The following is a 17,666-nucleotide window of genomic DNA, read 5'->3' on the forward strand; positions in this document are numbered from 1 at the left end:
GGTGTTTTAAATGAAATTTAATTATGCACACATGTTTACTACCAATGGAGCATTATTATTTTTCCCAAATTTTTTTAATGTAATTATATGGATTAAGCAAAATAATCTTACTATTGATAATACAAAGAACCATTAAGAATTTGAAAATTTATCATAGTACAAAAATTCTTGCTGCCAAATTAATATTAATTGAAAATTTATCATAGTATGAAATATCTTCCTCCAAATTATTATCATAGTATAAAACCATTTAACTGCCCGAATCCAAACGACTCGATAAACAATCGATTTTTTGAAACTAAAAATGGACTCGAACCGTAATTTAGTAAACTCGAAATGGAACCAATCCGAATAACGTTAAACCGTAGAAGAACCGAACCAGTTATAAACTGAACCAAAAAAGAACCGAACCAGTTATAAACTGAACCGAAAAAGAACCGAACTGTTTCTAACCCGAAACCGTTTCCAACCCGAAACTGTTTGACCCGGGATAAAAACCGTTTACACCGAACCGTTAACAAACCGCAACCCGTCTACACCGAACCGTTTATTATCCGGACTGTTTACAACCCGAACCGAATTAAAACCGCTCAAGAATAAATCGAAACCGAATCGAACCGATAACTATTTAAACCTTTAAACCGAACTGAAACCGACCCGCGAGATACTTAAACCGATTTAATACGAACCCGATTTAATACCGAACTGAACCCGAACTCTCAAACCGTTTTGACAGTGAATGTATCATGTATGTAGCTTTTCCCCAACTAGTCAAATACTACAAAAATGATTTTGGAGACCCCCACCGCCCAAGGAATATTTTTTTACAGAAGGCAAGTATAGTTTTTAGCTAGGAAGCTCGGACTCGGGTACGGGTGTCGGACTCGAGTATGGGTCCAAGTGTCAGACTCGGAATATTATAAAATTAAGGATCTGCGGACACGTTTTAAAAGAGTCCATATTTTAAATTTGGACTCAGGGACATGACAATTTAAAAAATATTAGAGTTGAAGGTAAGTAAAAATAGGTCAAAGTAGAAGTTTAGAGTAGTACTTATTGTTCAGCTTTTAAAAAAAATATAAAAGTAGTACTGTAAAAAAAGAAAAGAAAGAAACAGTAAATAAGATTATAAATCACGTGAGTTTTCCACCCACCTCCACATTCACTATTTCAATTTTCAAGACTGCCTACCCCACCTACGTTAAAAAAAAATAAAAGAAAACAGAAATTGCAGTTGAAGTTGAATGGTCGAGAACTCGAGACTCAAAGAACCAGTTTTCAGTCGCCGGCAAAGAAATCCAGCAACTTCTGGGTGTCAAACTGCTCGTTTTTCATTTTCGATCAAAAACCCTAAGGTTAGGCTCTTGGGTTGGTGAATCTGTCCTCCTAATTTAGATCTAGGGTTCACAATTGGCGAGTCCACTTTTTCACGCAAGGGTCCGACCCAGATTTCGTGTCCGCACCCGGGTCGCGTCGTGTCGACACGGGTACGGCTGGGTGTTTGGCCGAGTCCGAGCTTCGCAGGTTTTTAGAACTTTGACAAACAGCTCTATACATTTCGTGGAATGGACAACAGAAAGTGCATCATCATCACCAAAAGTAATTGGCAAAACGTGAAATTGAAAAGTGAAATGCATTCAATTTTTTATATAAATACCTGTTAAAGTGTTCAGCTTTTGCCTTCTTCAAAATGTTGCTCTTTGCATTGGAATAGGCGCTTGATTCTCCAAATGCTACATGTAAGCATCATATCATATGGTAAGAGAATAGACAATAGGATATTGAGGCCCCGTTCTTTAGAGCTGCTCTGCTTTGCTCTGCTGAAATCTGCTCTGCTCTGCTTTAATCTGCTCTGCTCTGTTCTATCCTGCTCTACTTAAAAATAATACTTAATATTGAATTATTATAATAATAATTAATATTTAATAATAATAATAAGTAATAAATAATTAATATTTAATAATAATAATAATTAATATTGAATTATTATAATAATAATAATAATAAAGAATTAATATTTAATAATAATAATATTATTAATAGTTAATATTTAATAATAATAATATTATTATTAAAAATTAATATTTAATAATAACAACAATAAATAATTAATATTTAATAATAATAATATTAAAAATTAATATTTAATAAAAAAAATAAATAATTAATATTTAATAATAATAATAATAATTAATAAATAAATAATATTTAATAATAATAATATTATTAAAAATTAATATTTAATAATAAATAATTAATATTTAATATTTAATAATTAAAATAATAATTAATATTTAATAATAATAATAATAATAAATAATTAGTAATTAATAATTATAATTATAATAATAAAAATTAATATTTATTAATAATATATAATAATAATAATAAATAATAATTATAATAAATAATTAATAATTATAATTATAATTATAATAATAAAAATTAATATTTATTAATAATAAATAATAATAATAGTAGTAGTAGTAGTAGTAGTAGTAGTAGTAGTAGTAATGATAATAATATTTTCTCAAAAAAAAAATAATGACAATAATAGTAATAATAATACTTATTATTAATAAATAATAATAATAATAATTGATTTTTTATAATATAAATTAATATTTAAAGATAATAATAATAATAGTAATAATAGTAATAATAATAGTAATAGTAATAATAATAATAGTAGTAGTAGTAGTAGTAGTGGTGGTGGTGGTAGTGGTGGTGGTAGTGGTGGTAGTAGTGGTGGTAATGGTGGTAGTAATAGTGGTGGTGGTGGTGGTGGTAGTAGTAGTAGTAGTAGTGGTAGTAGTAGTGGTAGTGGTAGTAGTGGTGGTAGTGGTGAGTGGTGGTAGTGGTAGTGGTAGTGGTAATGGTAGTGGTAGTAGTAGTAAGGAAATCTGCTCTGCTTTGCTCGGCTCTGCTCTGCTGAAATCTGCTCTGCTCTGCCCAGAAGCTCAAAAGAACAGGGCCTGAGTCGCATGATCATTTTGAGCCCCACAAAAACAACAAAGATACCTCCGCAAAAAGTCTGTCTCTTAGACGAGGGGGGAACCTTTGCACAAAACTGGATTTGACGACTTTGCTTTCCTACAGTAAAAAATAAAATAAATAAATAAACAAATTCAGAAAACCCCTTTGAGCTAATACCTCCATATAGAATAAATAAACAAAATGAATGGCTTGAGTATTAGAGGAGACTTACGGGCACTTTCATTCTTTAATTTTTGTGCTAGGTCGCTCTACTGATACATTTACAGCCTCATTTACTTCCTTCAATTTCGCCTACAAGGAAAAGCCTTGATTAAAACTGAACAATAAACAAGTAGCATTTAGATTTGATTACACAAGACCACACTTAGGGGGTGTTTGGTATAGGTTTTTTAGAGGGATGGAAACAGAATCATGTTAGTGTTTCCGTTACATTGTGTTTGGTTACGGACTAAAGTAACACAAACTGTTAGTAAGGGGTAACGCAAGTGAGGAAACAGATTATCTTTCCTTCCTCTAACACAAAAAATAAAGAAAGCTCGACAATTCTCAAAATTGCTCGACAATTCTCTGAAAATTCCCAAAATTGTTCGACGATTCTACAAGAAAAGCTGCAATTCTCCGGATCTTGCTCCTAAATTTTCAATTTTCTACTGCAAATCTTCAGAAATTATCACAGGTTTGCTATTTCATTTCTCTCGTTCAATTTCTAGGGTTCATGTAGTATCAATTTTTGCGTTTTTGGTTTGAAGTTTTTACTTGCGTGTTCAATTGCAATATTTGATTTAGGATTTTGATGTTTGTTGGAGTTGAATGTTTGAATCTGATTTTGTGCATATGCATTGATCGAAGTTGTTTTTGTTTGATTTTTGATTGTATTATTGTAGTTACTTCAAGTTTCAGTTTCGAATGTTATTGTTTAAGCTTTAATTAATTTATTTTTTATGTCAGAATATTGATATATGTAAAATCATCTTTTGTACAATGCATTTGATGCAATTAATCGTAATATTACGATGTGAATCTTAGCTCAATAGCTATGAATCATCATCATTGTGGTTTAATGGTGTATGTAAGCTGCGATTTCTATTGATTGCGACTCGTATTAGGCGATTCATTTGAAATTATTTAACAAACATTGGAGTTTTGTATAACATGTTATTGTTGTTCGTTTGATTTCTAATGAAATTATTGATTCGTTTTCATTGTTGTTCTCTTTAGTTATTGCTGTGCCAAAATCACTTGTTTGAGTAAAACATGTCTTTGTTGCTGCTACTATTTTGCTTAATTTTGCTTGTTTCTTGACTAGTTTACTCTGCATGATCTGGTTGACAATATTTGTTATTTGATTAACTAGAGATTGATATAACTATTGTTTTTCCGTTTATCAGGTTCAATTGCCATTTATTTTCTGTGTTTCTTGTACAATGGCTCGACTTATGCGTTCTATAAGGAAGAAAAAGCTAAAACAAATACAATTAGTAATTGCAATGGTTATTATTATGTTGATGATGTATTGGATGTGGTATATAATTTGCGTTGTTACAATAAGGGGGGTTCAAATAAAAGAAAGGAAAAGAAACAAAAAATTGTTACGAATGTTAGTATTGAGAGGGCTTTATAGGGAGAGTGATGTGAAATGCAAGAGTGAGCTTCGTGTTAATAGAAGAACTTTTAATATTATTTGTGAGATGCTTAGAGACATTGGGGGTTTGAGTGGAACAAAAAACATGTCGCTTCAAGAGATAGTAGCCATGTTTTTATACACGTTGGCTCATCATAAGAAGAATAGGTCTATTGGACAATACTTCTTTAGAAGTGGAGAAACCGTGAGCCGATAATTTCACCTTTGTCTAAGGGCTTTTCTCAAGTTACATGAAGTACTATTTTACAATCCCACACCAATATCGGATGATTGTGAAGATGAAAAGTGGAAATCCTTCAAGGTATTGGTATTTTCAAAGCCCCTAATTTTTGCTAGGATTTTCTTATTTTTGCTTGTTTGTAAGTAATAATTTTTCCTATTTTTTTAGAATTGTTTAGGAGCATTAGATGGGACCTACATTAATGTAAATGTGCCTTCACAAGAACGACCAAAGTATAGAACAAGGAAAGGAACGATTGCTATGAATGTATTGGGGATTTGTGCACCTAATATGCAATTTATTTATGTTCTTCCTGGTTGGGAAGGTTCATCCCATGATATGCGTGTACTTCGAAATGCTCTTTCTAGACCAAACGATTTTAGGGTACCTCGAGGTAAGTAAAGGTCTTTTTTTTTTTTTTTTTTTTTTGTGAGTATATATGTTTTGTTAGTTTTTGTGAGGTAAGTGAAGGTCTTTTTTTTTTTTTTTTTTGAAGGTAATTATTATTTGGCTGATGCGGGGTATACGAATTGTGAGGGTTTTCTTGCTCCATATAGAGGTCAAAGATACCATTTAAAAGAATGGACAGATCGACAACCCAAAAGTGCCGAGGAATTCTATAACATGAAACATGCTAGGGCGCGAAATGTGATTGAGAGATGTTTTGGCCTACTTAAAGGAAGATGGAGTATACTTAGAAGTCCTTCATTTTTCCCTATTCGAACTCATGGACGTATCGTGATGGCTTGTTGCTTATTGCATAATCTAATTAGAAAATTCATGCCTACGGATGATATAAAAGAAGATGAATTGAGTGAATCCGATGATGATTCCGAGAGTGATTCTGATGATGAGAGGGAATTTATTACAAGTGTTGCTACTTCATATCATTGGACCAATTTTAGAAACACATTAGCCCAAGATATGTTTAACGATTGGAGGGCGAGAGGGAGACATGGTCAATAACACAAAAAGTATGATATGCCTTATAATATGTTATGTTCAGTTTTGTTTAATATGCCTTATAATATGTTATGTATGATATGTTCTATTATTATTAGCCTTGTAAATTTGTTCTATTCAGTTCTAATATGCCTTTTAATCGGCAATTTTTTCAGATGGAGGCTAGTCAAGCTAAGGGTGAGGCAAGCAATCAAGGTAGAGGTTAAAATAAAAGGTATTGGACGTATGAAGAAGATGCGGTTCTAATAAGATATTTGCATGAGTTGAGTTGCGATCCGAAGTGGAAGTGTGAGAATGGGTTTAAGAATGGTTACATGAATAAGTTGAAAGATATGATCAATGGTGTACTTCCTAATTGCGGCTTGAGAGCGGTTCCCCACATTGAGTCGAGGATCAAGCATTGGTCGGAGAAATATAGTGCATTGGCGGAAATGTTATCCACCTCAGGATTTGGATGGGATGCTGAGAAAAAGATTCTACAAGTAGATAAGTCGGTGTTCGACGAATGGGTAAAGGTATGAACTGCTCTTTCACACCTCTTTGTTTTGCTCTCAGATTTTTTTATAAGCCTTGCAGACAATTATTATCTGCCACTGCTTCTGTATTATCTGCTTTATTAGTATCTGCTTCTGTATTATCTACTTCTGTGGTATCTGCTTCTGTAGTATTTGCTTCTGTATTATCTGAATATGTCCTCTGCTCTCAGATTTTTCTTGATTGTTTTGATAATCATTTTTCTATTCTGATGCATTAATCTGTTATACTTTTATTTATGCTAGCAGTTATACTAGCATAAATAAAAGTATGTGGGGGGGAGGAGGAGGAGGAGGGATGATAAGGGGTGTAAGGAGTGTTTTGTGTTGGCATTTCAGATTGCCGATTTGTAATTGTGTGCTTACATACTACTGTACTAGTGTATGTGTTCAGGATGTATGTTCTGCTGAACACATGTATGTTCTGCATTTTGACAGGTGATTTGGTGGCATTTTAGTGCCTCTTTATAAACATTTTCACTAGGTTAGCTGATTGCAGCCAGAACAAGGCAAAATTTGCATAAAATTTGTATGAAATTTGCATAATTCTATGATGTGTATCTGATAGGTGCATAAAAAGGTCTATACTATTATCTTTTCACCTGCCAAGGTATACTATTATCTTTTCATCTCAAGCCATTGCTTTAGTATTCTGTGATGTGTATCTTGACTGATTAGTTAACTTGAAATTGAACTACAAAACCACTGTGAAATATACAATAGTTAAGATATGATATTCTGATAGCTTAAAGAAAAAGGTCCAACTGTGGGAGTACTTTCCTCAATAGTAAATGGCATCCATCTGCTAAGAATTAAGACCTAAGGCATGTCTTGAACATCTATTATTCTTTAACATTAATCTTCTGTTCTTATTCTTTCCAACCTACCTTTGAGGAGAAAATGTATAAAGGATTTTTGCCAAAAGAGAACATTGATGGAGCAGGAGGAACCGCATATTTTGTCAGTTTAATCAGAGTAGCCCTGTTGCCCCTGTATGATCTTTCTGTAATACTTGTGATTGGAATCATGCCCTCCCCACAAGGCCAATCGAAACACCACAATGCTCTGGCCAATTACATGTGGATATATATAGCTGTAAACTCTTTGCTGATAAGCCTTTAAGCACTCTGGCAAGGTAAAATTTTTTTTACTGGTAGAGGCTTTACAACGAGATTCAATTATCTGACCTTTCTGATAGACTTAAGATTTTTTCCCTGTGAGATTAAGCAATGTGACCAATCTTACTCATGAAATTTTATGCAAATATTATACCCATAAATTCCCTGTTGTATTCTCTTATATGGCAGACTCATAAGAAAGCTAAAGGGTTGTTTGGAGTTCCATTCGTTCATTATGACACTCTAGCAGAAATTTATGCAAAAGACAAAGCTACCGGAGATGCAAGTGAGTCGTTTGTTCATGCTATAGAAGATATGGATCAAGAGATTGATAAGAAACCATTGAATGTCGAGAGCGATGAAGAAGATGATATGAATTCTACTCATTCGGACACTTATTCTTCTACAAGTCAATTCGGAAAACGTCCCATGAAGATAGAGGATGATCATTCAACTCCTTAAAAAATGGCAAAAGTGAAGGCTTCTATGATTCATTCTTCCTCAAGTGATTCCACTACTCAGTCCGAAAAACGTTCTACAAAGGCGAAGGAGGCTAAGGTAAAGGGAAAAAACAAGGTAGATTTGAAGAGTTTGTGTAGGAATGATGATGATGATGATTTGGTGGCCTCCCTCCATGATGTTTCTAACAATTTTGGGAAGATATTTGAAAATGTCAATGTTAATCTTGGGACTATGGCTAGTGCATGGTCTAAAGCAAAAGAAAGAGAGCAAAGGATGGATGAAAAAGTGAACAAAGTTTTGGATGAGGTGATGAAGTTAGATGAAATTTCTCCATCCGAAGCTTCAGAGGTTGCTAGAATTCTCATGGCGGAAGAACATAAGCTTCGTATCTTCTATCAAGCGCCAACTAATATGAAGAAACAATATGCAATTGATCTTCTTAAGAAGAAGTAGAAAGTTTTGTCCTAAGCTGTTATGAAGAAACAAGGTTTTGGATGGTTTTTGAATGCTTTTTTTTTTTATTATTTTTTTTATTTGAGAATACAAGAATTTCAATGCTTTTGTAATCAACAATTTATGTGACTTTGCCTATATCTAGCATATGATATATTATGGTAATCGGTTCAATATATATATATATATACACACACACACACACACACACACACACATATATATATATATATATACACATACATATATATATATATATATATATATACACATACATATATATATATATACACATACATATATATATATATATATATATATATATGATATATACATATATATATATACACACACATACATACATACATATATATATATATATATGTATATTATGGTAATTAGTGTTGCTCTACATTGTATAATGTATAGCAAAAGTTAGCCAAGACAACAAAAAATAGAAGGAAAGCTATTTGTTTCCAAGTTATCTATGCCAAACAAGAGGAAAGAGATTGGTTATAATTGTTTACGTTTCCTTACTAATACCAAACAACTAGTAAGGGTAACACTATATATACCCTTTCCCCTCCTAATTTGTTTCCATTCCCTTACATTTACTAATTTGATACCAAAAGCTCCCTTAAAGCCTTTTCCAAAAGGGGTAAACCAAACATAGTAGCAAGTAATAGAACATAAAGTGTCTGCATGATAAAGCACACCAGATGATTGTCAAATACCTACAGTTGTCTCTAATTAAATGTCACATTATACTTTTTCATCCTCGCCTCTACCACTTTAACACTCTCCGCAAAAAATTTTGCCCCATAAAATTTCTTCCAAAGTTTATCCGTAATTGGACTAAGATCCTTCTCCTACAATAGTTCAAAACAACATAAGACTTTAGATAAAATAGAGTAAAGATATTCAATGCAAGGCCAAAGAGATGGTTCAACTTACAGCTGTAGCATTTTCAATATGCATCAACTGCTCCACTGTACAATGGGGCAAGATGCGCTCTAGAAGATGTGAATCTAACGCAGCAACATTACTAATGTATCTAATGTCATCTATTGCTGTCTGAACACTTAAATCAACCAGAGATGGAACTTTCCCATTCCCAATTTTTTGTTTATCAGAAAAGTGTATATACCCCGATCTCATGTCTTCAAAGTCCTGCTGGACCCAAATAATTAGAAAGCAAACAGTTAGAAAATCCTGAACAGAATCTCAGACACTGAAACATTTAGGGGGTGTTTGGTATCAAATTAGTAAATGTAAGGGAATGGATACAAATTAGGAGGGGAAAGGGTAATATATAGTGTTACCCTTACTACTTGTTTGGTATTACTAAGGAAACGTAAACAATGATAACCAATCCCTTTCTTCTTGTTTGGCATAGATAACTTGGAAACAAATACCTTTCCTTCTATTTTTTGTTATCTTGGCTAACTTTTGCTAAACATTATACAATGTAGAGCAACACTAATTACCATAATATATCATATGCTAGATATAGACAAAGTCACATAAATTGTTGATTACAAAAGCATCGAAATTCTAGTATTCTCAAAAAAAAAAAAAAAAAAAAAAAAAAAAAATAAATAAATAAAAAAAAAAGCATTCAAAAACCATTGAAACATTAACTCCAATAACAACTTAGGACAAAACTTTCTACTTCTTCTTAAGAGATCAATTGCATATTGTTTCTTCATACTAGTTGGGGCTTGATAGAAGATGCGAAGCTTATGTTCTTCCGCCATGAGAATTGTAGCAACCTCCAAACCTTCGGATGGAGAAATTCCATCTAACTTCATCACCTTATCCAAAACCTTGTTCACTTTTTCATCCATTATTTGCTCTCTTTCTTCTGCTTTAGACCACGCACTAGCCATAGTCCCAAGATTAACATTGATATTTTCAAATATCTTCCCAAAATTGTTAGATACATCATGGAGGGAGGCCACCAAATCATCATCATCATTCCTACACAATAGAGGACAGCAGGGGAATAGAGGACAGATTCGGTTTTCTGCTCACCATTCGGCATCCATCAAGGTTTAAAAGCTGCATTGTGCATATGAGTACATTATATACTGGTATATGAATAAATAACTTAGAAAAAGGAAGTAATTGATTTTACATATGAGTACATTATAATGATAGTGGTGATGATAATTCAATCAAAATGTGAAACAGCAAAACATCATAGAATGCCATAAGAAAACGTGACTCTTACTTCACATTGATCAAGATAAATTTGGAATTTCTCAAATTGAGGGCATCCCTATATTTGGAATTTATGATGATGTTTAGAATCATGATCATCAATCCCTGGGGAAGGAAATTCCCGCAGAGAAAACAGAGATTGTATCTTAAGTCCTACTTTTCCAAAATCCAGCTTGTTTCAAATTTACCAATTTGAGAGCTATTGTCTCATATTATACTATCAATAGCATCATTCTGGCGTTCTGACAGCATTTTAGAAACCGCATACTCAGCCAAATTAATCAAGTAGTGTGCACCCAATAACCTCAAAATAAATAAATAAACAAAAGAAGGAAACATTTGAAATTCATTGTAATTATTTTATAGATACTTTTTTATTTGAAGTATTTACCATTGACTTTTGCTGAACAAAGCTCTGATTTGCAGAACTAGACATCAGTTTGTTTTACTAGTAAGCATAAAATCAAAATTTGGGGGAAAAGAAGCCAAATAATAATAGCAAAAAAATCAAAATTTGCAGAACAAAAAAATCAGTAAATATTATTTCATCAATACTGATAAAAGAAGCCAAATAATTACAGCAGATTATACCATCTAATTTAAGCATAAATCGAAATTTGGGGGAAAACACAAAATATACAACAATTACATGCAATAATAGCTATATATACCATCTAATTTAAGCATAAAATCGAAATTGATATCATGTTAGCAATAATGTCATGAAACAAAAAGCAGGTGATTCAATTGAGAAAAATAAAACTCAAATAAAACTGAAAAATTAGGATAGAAAACCCTAGAAATTAACACCATAAATCGTAAATAGCAATCAACACAAACAAAAAATATGGATAAAAAATCAAATTAAGAGCATGGATCGAAAATACCCCCTAAATAGCAATCTTTCGATATACAGTAGAAAAATCAAAGCACAATCAATCAAACAAATTTTATATAAATTCAACACAAACTCAACATCTAGGGTTCTTAATCAAAAAAGTGAGAGATCAAACCTTGAGATTGTGGATTTCTGGAAATTTGAAGTACGAAAATTTAGGGTTCTTCAGCGAAATTGTGGCTTCGATCGATCAAAGTTGAGGATTTTGTGGGGTGATCTGTTGTATGACAGGAGAGAGAATAGATAGAGGAAAGAAAGGGGATTTGTTTCCCCAAGTTTTACAGTGGAAACAAAGTAATGGAATGGGTTAGAGGAGGGAAACGGTTTCTATTACTTAACTCTTTAACCATAATGGAAATGGTAACCCGATTCCGTTTCTAGCCCTATAAAAAGCCCATACCAATAGGGGTGTCCATTCGTTTTTCGGTTTGGATTTAGGCCAAATCCAATCCGATCCGAATTATAATTCGGTTTTCATTTTTCAATCCGATCCAATCCGAATTACTCTTCCAATCCAATCCGAATTTTAATTCGGTTATTTTGGATCCGATCCGAAATCCGAATTAAATTAAGTTGATTATAACGTCTAATAAACTAGTACGATAACATAAAATGATAGTCATGATTAACATAAATTGCTTAACATCCAAACAAATTAAATTGTTTAACATAAGTAGTACAACTAAAAGGCAACACTAAGAGTTCATTACAACAATTAAGTAGCATGATTTTTGTTCAAAATAAGTAGCACTTCTGGCAGTAGCAGACTAGCAGGCACAGGCGCACAGCAACTTAAGAAGAAAACAGCAGCAAACAGCAGCAAAAACAGCCCACCAGCATTCTTTAATCAAGGCAGAAGCTTAGTCGTCTAAAACCTCAACTGTATCAGGCTCAGCAATGGATATCTTGCACAAATCTTGATATTGGGAGAAAAAATAAAGAGCAAATAATAATTAGATTCAAAATCAGTAACAATATTAATATATAATTAAAACAAGAAAATAAAAAGATTTAGCAATCACCTTCTTCAAGTTGCTCAACTTCCTCCAAACATTCTTCAACATTTAATGAATTCGGGGAGGCACGCAACCAATTTTGTGAACAAACAAGACTCTCAACAACTCTAGGAGAAAGGGAACTCCTAAATGGATCAAGAATCCGTCCACCAGTGCTAAAGGCACTTTCGGAAGCTACTGTTGAGACTTGACAAGCTAAGACATCACGAGCTAGTTTTGCCATTGTAGGAAATCTAGAGCAATGAAACCTCCACCATCCCAAAACATCAAAGTTATCAGAGTCTTCCTCTGTTTCTTCTTCCAAGTACTTGTCCAACTCTAACTTTGTTTCTCCTCCTTTTTCCCCCCTTTGTTTCTTATACTTGTTTTTCAAAACATCAACTTTCTTTTGAGGAGCATTTAAGTGAGCATCATCCCTACTCTCACTTGAGTCCTCTCTAAGTGTATCGGTTGTTGGAAAAACACGATACTCATCATACAATGCATATAGAGATTCCCTCAAATTTTTTGTGAGTATAGAACCAACATTGAAATCATAAATCTCACTGATCATCCACTCAACATAATCAAGTTTATAGCGAGGATCAAGAACAACAGCAACGAAAATCAGCAAGTTTATCTTTTCTGGATCCCCCCAATATTTTTCATATTTCTCCTTCATTTTACAAGCCATCAAACACATATTTTCATCCCTAGATGCACACAACTCTTTCAAAAGCGCAGCAACATTAACAAGCTCATGAAAAAACTGATTGGCAGTCACATATGCAGAACCAGAAACACGCAAAGTCAGCTCATAAAAACACTCTAAAAATTCAGAAAACCTCTTAACAGTAGCCCAATCATCACATGTAGGGGGTCCATTTCCTTCCCGCTCATATAACTCTATATTATGATGGGGATCCTCCTCTGAATATCTATCAAAAGCATCCTCTAAAGCAAGGGCAGCATCTAACATAAGATACGTAGAGTTCCACCTAGTCGGCACATCAAGACACAACAACGCATATGAAGGAAACGACATTTAAGAACCCCTGTCTTCCAGCCATTGATTTTTCTTTTCATATAAGCTACAGCAGTGTCATTTGAACTCGCATTATCAACAGTTATGCAAAAAACATCTTCAAGCTCCCACTCAAGTAAACACTTCTCTATCATTTTACCCACTTCTTCACCTTTGTGACTTGCAACAGTACAAAAACTCAGAATTCTTTTTTGAAGTTTCCAGTCATTATCGATAAAATGAACAGTCAAAACCATATAATTAATTTGTTGAATAGAAGTCCACAAATCTGTTGTTAAAGAGACCCTAGAATTGCATCGTTTTAGGACATTTTTTAGCTTTCTTTTTTCTGTCAAGAACATCTCATAACAGTCCCTTGCTATAGTTTGTCTAGAAGGCACATGAAACCTAGGTTCCATAATACTACAGAAATACTTAAAACCTTGACCCTCAACAAACTTGAAAGGCAGTTCATCAACAATTACCATAAAAGTTAGTGCTTTTCTAATGCTAACAGGGTCAAATTTCTGATAAGTCAAACCACTAGTTGCTCCACATGCTTTATTACTACCATTTTGAAAAGAAAGTAAGCTTTGCTTGGATTCTTTTGGAGTAGAATAGGGATACTTACGGCATTTAGAGATATGAGCCCACAAAGGGCTGGTTCCATTCTTTTTAGGGTCGCAATTATACTTTGTCTTGCAATGCTTGCAGATTGCCTTTAGCCTCCCACCCGTTTCCTCTTTGTCGAAGTGATCCCAAACCTCAGATCTGTCTTTCATCCTCTTCCTCTTACCCTTTTCTTTCTTTGGGTTGTTGTTTGAAGTAACTTCAAGGTCTTCAACATCAACGTTACTTTCAGCATTATTAACTTCAACATTATTAACTTCAACATCCCCTTTGCGTGAGACTCGCGACATACTGCAAGTATAATTACGAAAAAATTAAAAACTTGTAGTTGAAATTCAACAAAAAAAAAAAATGAAAAAAAAAAAACAAAATACAATAGAAGAAGGGTAGAAAATTACCTTAAGTGGTTTAGGATTGTGAGATCATAAGGAATGATTTGATTTAAATTTTCATGAGATGAGTAGCAGAGTAGATGATGAAGTGATGAAGAAAGAGGCGTGTAATGAAGACTGAATAGGCAGATTTAGGGTTTTTATTTATATAATATGTATTTGGGCTAAATTTTAAAGGCCCAATTATAAACCAAAACAGGCCATATTATAAATGCTGGCATCTTAAAGTTCGGTGTTCGGTTTTAATTGGATCCGAATAGGGTCAATCCGATCCGATCCGAAAATCCGAATTTTCAAAAAATTTCAATCCGATCCGATCCGATTTAAAGTTCGGATCCGATCCGAATTGACAATTCGGTTTGGATTGGATTGGATTTCGGTTTTTATCCGAATTATGGACACCCCTAGTTGTGAAGTCAGTTTATTGAGTTTAAGGACCATTATTGTCATATAGGCTGATTTGTTGGGCGGATATCTTCATTGTTTGGTTTAGGCACAATCACTTCAACTATTGGGCCTACTGTTATAAGTTTTTGTTGCTGATTTGGGTTTTGTTTAGTCGGTTATCATGTTTAGGTGAGTAGTATTTTTAATGGGATTAGAAGTTGATTAGGAGTCAAACTCCTTTTTCTATCTTATTAAAGGAGGTAGTACGGAGGTTTTGAGATTAGGTAGCTTTAGTTTTAGTTAAGTTTTAAGTTGTCAATATCGTCTTTATCATGAAAATCCTAAATCTCCTTATGGTGAGTTTTTCGTGCGTGCTCCAGATGATTTTAGAGTCTTTCCATTTACATATGATCATATTCGAAAACGATTGGTTGCAAATGAGAGTTATTGGAAGGCTCTTGATGAAAAAGTCTAGGGACACTATAATAATACGAAGGTTATTGAGGATGAAGAACCATCCGTTACAGAATTTGTGGTTGAAAAATCATTGGTTGATGAATCGATGATTAAAAAATCATTAGTTATAGAAACGGTGGTTGAAAATTCCTTTGTTGATGATGAGGTTATTCATGAGGGTAAAATTTGCAAGTCATTATTGGATGATAAAGACAATGACTACCTCCATGTTCGTTCTATTAATTCTAAATTTTTAGCGGAGGAAGTAGAAGGTTGTGGTGTATTTTCAGCTTTCTCTTTTGATTTTTTCTTCTACCTTGAGTTCTCTTTATGTGCTCCTAATTTTTCTATGTAAAGATAAGTGTGCTTATTTTTAAGCCCTATCTAGTGCTTAATGAAATGTTTGCAGGAGCATTTGATAAGTTACTTAAGGCGTTGAATTCCTCCGATTGAGAGAAGGAGTATGGTCGAGCGGGACCTTTATAAACTAGCGCTTACGGGAGGCAATCCGTATTTTGTTGCTTTTTATTTAGGTTTTTTTTTAATTTATTTATTTTTGTGTATGTGTGTATGTATGTGTGTGTGTGTTTTTTTTTATATATTTCTTTAGAGAGGTAAGGAGAGTGTATCTTATGCTTGTGGGAGTTTCGTTTTTGTGTAGATTTTGATCTAGAAGGCTGATTTAAAAGGAGAAGAAACGCTGAAATGCACTCATATTCGATCGGGCAAAGCTCGCCCGATCGGGCGCGCGTAAGCGTCAGAAAAATTTGTCAATTTCGACAGGCAATAAATTTTGTGTTTCTTATTGGATTTTGGCATGTGACCTATCGTTGGAAAGCTCTTCAAGTCTAATTTTTAATGAAAAAAAAAATCACTGCATTATGGTTTATACATCAAAAGTTATGATCCGAATAGTGCACCTGACTCAATTTTTATCTTTTTCCCACAAACACTTTGTTTCTTTCTTGCCCATATTTGTTCTAAAGAGATGTGTTTTTGGTGTTTTTGTCCCTCGGGAGAGTTACGGCTCAAAGAATAGTCTGACTGCGCCTATACCTGCAAAACAACAAAGACTCCGGGTGGTTGGAGTTTCGCCTTCGACAATCAAGTTAGAACGAGTTGGAGAATGTAAAAGGAGCGAAAAGTAAAGTAGGATCTTCTCGGATTTCGAGATCAGGTGTTTTCTCTGATGTGAGAGAATGTAGGGTAGGTGTAATAAATGATTGAATGTCCCCCAAAATGGGGGATATCTCCCTATTTATAGGGTCGTTGGAAAATGTGCCCTCTCTTAGGTCACTCTGACCTATATTTGGTGCGCTGCACCGTTTTGCGGTTTTCTCGGGAATTGGGCCTTGAAGGCCGCAATCCTAGTTGATATCTGAGGCTGACACATATCAGCTGGTGAGTGGCCCATGTGGGCCTGTCCAGGCTTGACACGTGTCCCTCTCTGATTTGACCACGTGTCTAGGGTATTTTAACCCTAAACATTTGCCCCTCGCAGGGGTCACGTGGTAGGCCACGTGGCGCCTGTGACACGCGTCTTTCTAGGAGTGGTGAACAGTAAAAATACTGTTCACCTTCTGGGGTATGACGGGGATGCCCCCCGTTATACCCCTTTATAAATAGGGATTTACCCCCCCCCCTTTTTCCCCTCACTTGTTTGACTTGCTTTTACTTCTTAGAGAGAAAAAGGGATTTCTAGAGAGAGAGACTCTGCCCCCACCTGTAGCGAGTATTTAAAGCTTCCGTCTGCATTTTAGAAGAACACATCCGGTCACCGTCTGAGGCTGTTTTCAGATTTTCAGAGTTTAAGATAAAGGTAATCGCTTCTTCCCTCTTCCAGCTTTTTTTACTTTTTCCGTTTGTGTACATAAACTTCCAAAATAGAAATGGACTCTCCATCGACACACACGGCACTGCCTAGGTCATTCAGCCGGTCTCCTGGTAAGGCTGAGTCTAGAACCAGGGGTGCCCTTTCTGGACATTTGGACCCGCATTGCTCATCCCCGAATCCCTCTGTCTCTGTGACTATGCAGGACACAATGGTCAGAGTTAAGCAGACGGCTACCAAGCCTAGGAGGCAGCGTGCTCAGGAAGTGCCCGCCAATGAAGTTACTCTGAATAAGGAGTACGAGGGATCGGAGGAGCAAGCAAGTTCTTCTCCGGGTGGCACCCCTTCCACCCCAAGTGACACAATCTTGAGGGAGTCAGGCGACGAGAATGCTGCCTCTTCCCAAGGCTCAGATGAAGAGTAGTCAGATGATGGAGAGGCC

At 34.5% G+C, this 17,666-nt stretch overlaps 1 long non-coding RNA gene and 1 pseudogene across 1 annotated transcript; one reads left to right on the forward strand and one right to left on the reverse strand.

Moving 5' to 3' along the window:
* The first annotated feature begins 4,421 nt into the window (after window positions 1–4,421).
* Window positions 4,422–7,935, forward strand: LOC145566691 (uncharacterized; annotated as a pseudogene).
* A 2,066-nt stretch (window positions 7,936–10,001) lies between these two features.
* Window positions 10,002–11,802, reverse strand: LOC145568952 (uncharacterized). Its single transcript, XR_014096026.1, has 2 exons — window positions 11,625–11,802; window positions 10,002–10,449 (listed from the first exon to the last, which is right to left on the reverse strand). It is a non-coding gene; the product is annotated as an uncharacterized LOC145568952 (long non-coding RNA).
* Between the last annotated feature and the right edge of the window lie 5,864 nt (window positions 11,803–17,666).

The sequence above is a fragment of the Chenopodium album genome, chromosome 11 (assembly GCF_948465745.1).
Source record: "Chenopodium album chromosome 11, dcCheAlbu1.1, whole genome shotgun sequence".
Classification (NCBI taxonomy): Eukaryota; Viridiplantae; Streptophyta; class Magnoliopsida; order Caryophyllales; family Amaranthaceae; genus Chenopodium; species Chenopodium album.